Source organism: Uranotaenia lowii, chromosome 3 (genome assembly GCF_029784155.1).
Source record: "Uranotaenia lowii strain MFRU-FL chromosome 3, ASM2978415v1, whole genome shotgun sequence".
Taxonomy (NCBI): Eukaryota; Metazoa; Arthropoda; class Insecta; order Diptera; family Culicidae; genus Uranotaenia; species Uranotaenia lowii.
The window spans coordinates 149,820,644-149,824,939 of NC_073693.1; the positions used below are offsets into that span (position 1 = coordinate 149,820,644).

The window sequence follows — 4,296 nt, forward strand, 5'->3', positions numbered from 1 at the left end:
TACCATTCAAAAAGAGCGATTTTTTCGAACAAATATTTCATGCTACATTATTGGATACGGTTAAAATATCATCCACTTTTGGCGAGCAAAACAATCTACCTGAATGTTCTAGCTACGTTGGAATACAAAATCATAGATTTCATCAACTTCAATGGATATAGTTTGCTTATAGTAGTTTGTAGTAAAAATAACGCTCAATCATACGTTCCGCATATTGTAAAATATTTTTAAAAAGAGCTTCCCTGTACCATAACCAATATAGTTCCAATTCTTTCCCACAAAAAATAAAATAAAATTAAAAAATTAAAATGTTGATGTTTTTATTTTTTATTTTTGATATTGCCGAATTGTAAGTACGTTTTGTAAACCAACACGGATGGCAGTACGTTCTGCGATTTTGTCTGAAAATAGAAAGGTTGAATAAATGTAAGAACTTTATCTATTGGATTTTAGGTTAGACCCACGAATGCATCGGTTAATCCCCCGGGTACATAAAATGCATCGGTTAATCCCCCGGGTACATAAATTTAATAAAGTAATCAAACTTACTACAGATAAACTGCAACACGTTGGGGTCCAGTTTTTTTGGGGTTGGGTACAAACGAGTTCCGTCTTCTTTTTTCATATTGGCGTACCGATGGCACGCCTGACCGGCTACGCTCATCTTTATCAGGTTATCTGCACCGACCAAGCGAACAGCGAGCAACCCAGCTGTCTGTTGTCGCGCGGCCATTCAGTTCATCCAAATCTGCTACGGTCATCGGAATTCCTTCTTGCTCGGAAAAAGAAGCCTGAAAATAGATTCAAAAATAATGTAAGAAATATGTTTGCAAGGATGTATGAAATTGTTTCACCTCAGGAAACTTATTTTTGTCCTTCATCAATTGGAGTTCTTTCGACAATCGTAGTGCGTGCTCGTCCGAGGACAATTTTTCCCCCTGCACCCTCTGCAGCTTCCGCTTACTGATCTTTAATTGCTCCTTAAGCTTCTTATTTTCAGCCTCCAGAGTGAAACAATTAGTGCAGCTCACTCGATTGGTGTTTCCGACATCTTTAAGCTATAAGGAAACTTTGTCGTACACTGTTAGAGTCCTGGATAAGGTCCAGAGACAATATTCAAAGGTTGCAAATTTTTATTCTCTTATTATACTATACTTACTAAATCATATATCATATTGTCACTGTCACTGATACGATCCTGTCATAATTTATTGAGGTAATAAAATTTTGAACATGTATAATGAAATGATACTTGGGAGATATTTCATACTGGTACTGCTACCAATATATTAAGTTAATAGTTAGTACTATATCCCCAACTGTTTTTAATTATGCGGGTAATTAATATCTTTACAAATCGCTTCTTAGTACTCATTGATGACAACTCTCTCATAAAATACATTGATTGTTTTATTACGAGTTGCTCTGTGTTTGTTAACTGATGATCCACCTTGTTTACTTTATTTTGTGACAAGAGCATAGCTTGTTATGCAAGATATACTCCACTTAGTAACAGGGTTGGCATACATCAACGTCAATAGTCAAATGACTGTGACTGTTGAGTCTCTTGGTCCGTCAAACTCATTTGACTGTTCCTTAACGACCATTCACTTCGTTTGCCGGTCATTCATTCCCCAGTCATTTGAAGCTAAAATATTAACCTAGTCAAGCAATCGCATTCAACCGACCGATGACGAAAAAGAAACGCATTTATTATTATTGTTGCTCCTGCCAGCAAGCCGAAGACGACCGAAGAGGAACAAGAAAAGCATTTATTATTATTGTTGCTCCTGCCAGCAAGCTCGTTTTCAGTTTTTTATTGCTATTGTTGCTCTCTGCCAGCAAGTCTTTAAATTAGTTGTAGGGTACCTCTGTCCATAATGCCCTTGCGGGGTAAAATGCCAGCGACTATATTTTGATGAATTTTGAAGATTTGCGAAGTTCTTAGTGGATTCTTTTTACACAAATGTGTTCTTAAAATCAATACCTTGTAATTTTAATTAAAATGATTACCAGATATTCATTTAAATACGAATAACAATCTAATTAAATTTTGTGGTGGCTATCTATCACTTAAGTTGTAAAAAGTGATCAAATGAAATAAGCTTTTACCCCAAGATGATCGCTTGAAACATCCTCATTATTGATTTTATTGGTTGTTCAAATTATATATTCGAATTATCAATTGATGGAAAACTGTGGTAAATTGTTGTTTTATGGTAAACTGAAGATTTATCAAATTTTAAATAACCGATTAAAATGCCCCCATCATTTTTTGGACAAATCGCCCTCCTCTCAAGGTGCTGTTCGCTAAGATGTAAACAAAACCACGTGTTTTATTCTAAATTTTGGAGTGCAGTTTTCCATGAATACAGAGCGAATTTCGAAATGACATACCGATCATTTTCTTTGCTTAGTCCTAAATTATCATTAGGATGCATAATAATTACAACTTTCGATCGGGTTTGAGTAAAAAACGTGCACCGAAAATCGAACCGGTTCACTTAATTTGTCGCCAAAAGCAGCAGAATAATTTGGTTAACACTGACACAGTTCAAAATAAAGTCAAAAATTTCAAAGATTTTCACTGGGAAATGTAAACAAAACACTTGTTTTTATGTGTAGATAAACTTGGGAAAAAAATTTTTTTTTCAGATTTTTCCTAATTAAATAACAGAATTAATTCATTTTCACTGTGAATATTGTGATGTTTTTGAGTCGTTTTGATCCAATGTTTTGGTGCATCATCTGCCTACTCTGGGGCGTTTAACATCCAATGATTTCGAAGGTTGCTTTTAAAGGCATTTGTAAAAAATCGATTTTTTTCATAGTTTTTACAATAAAAAGTTATATTATTGTCAGAATATGAGTAGAAGATAGAAATACGAAGCACATGTTGCAATGTATTCGGGTGTTCAGGTTATGTATTCCGCATACTCGATCATTTCCCTTAGCAGGTGCATATTCCCCCGAAATACCCTACCTGCCGTCAGCAGCCGATCGAAGTGTGAAGAGATTTGCCAGTCACTGTCAGGAGAAATTTTGACCATGTGTAGGAGCTTCGCCAGTCGATGATGTAGAAATGTTGATTGTTGTCGTGCTTTATCCGTCATGCGACTAGTGAGGCTCCGTCAATTGAGAACAGTGCCAGTCGTTTGATGAAACAAAACTAGTCGGGTCAAGCGTGACGGGCGAAATTTACCATCACTGCTTAGTAATATTCGTCAGAATAAACCAAATTGCATTTTTTAAATCAATTGAGAAAAAAAATAGTGAAATTTCCGTCTTAAGGTTGAATTGAGTTCTTGGGGGTAGATGTACCTCATATTCGGTTTTGCAATGGTTATTTCACGGATATTCAAAACACATTTTAAGAAATCTATCTATGAATCTTAAAAGAGGAAAGGTTACAAACCAGTTTCAATCATGTTGAAGCTTACAAATTTTAAACTGATTTTGGTTTGCATATCATCCTCCAAAAATTGCGTGACATAAAAAAAGCTGCGATGAAACTGAAATTAAAAAAAAAATCGTTACGTAACGATGAGCATACCTCCCCCCCTCCCCTATGTCACAATTCGTAACGCTCGAGCTTACCCCCTCCCCCCCCCCTAGGAGCGTTACGTAATTTATGGATGCCCCCGTACACAATTTGGATTCCGTAGAGGGGGTACGAACGACTGTCTAGCATTACTTTCATCAGACATTCAATTGGCGTTTCCCCAAAAGCAGCAGATGGGACAGTATTTCTGGACATCAAAGGGATATTCGATTCGGTGTACATAGAAGTGCTTTCTAGTAATCTTAACTAATACGGACTTTCACCAATATTGAATACTTTTTTATTTAACCTGTTGTCTAGGCTTGCCAGATGGTTTTGAAAAAAAGCGGGACATTTTGAGGGAAAAAAGCGGGACATAGCCGAAAAAAGCGGGACATTTTAAAAATATGTTTAAAAAAGTCATGAAATGTATGTAACATATGTGAATATGTTTTTTCCTACTCTGAAAGTGCGGTGATTTTTTACTTAAGTATAAAATTCTATAAATCGATAATGGAGGCATATTTCAGTTAATACAACATCTGCCTTCCGAACCAACATCTATGATTTCACATCCAGGCGTAAACAAAAGTTGAAACATTTCAGTGTTTTTGCGTTGGTAAAAAAGTGCGAACGACACAAAGACGTTAAAACAACATTGATTGAAACAAAAATTAAATAAATGGTGAAAAAATTTACAGCATTACAAGCGTTTTTTTTTTTGTTTTACAAAATGTCTAGATATTTTCTTGATA

General features: G+C 35.5%; 1 long non-coding RNA gene across 1 annotated transcript; it reads right to left on the minus strand.

Moving 5' to 3' along the window:
* Positions 1-303: 303 nt before the first annotated feature.
* LOC129757728 (uncharacterized) lies at positions 304-1,440 on the minus strand. Its single transcript, XR_008739776.1, has 4 exons — positions 1,160-1,440; positions 855-1,069; positions 550-791; positions 304-401 (listed from the first exon to the last, which is right to left on the minus strand). It is a non-coding gene; the product is annotated as an uncharacterized LOC129757728 (long non-coding RNA).
* Positions 1,441-4,296: the final 2,856 nt, after the last annotated feature.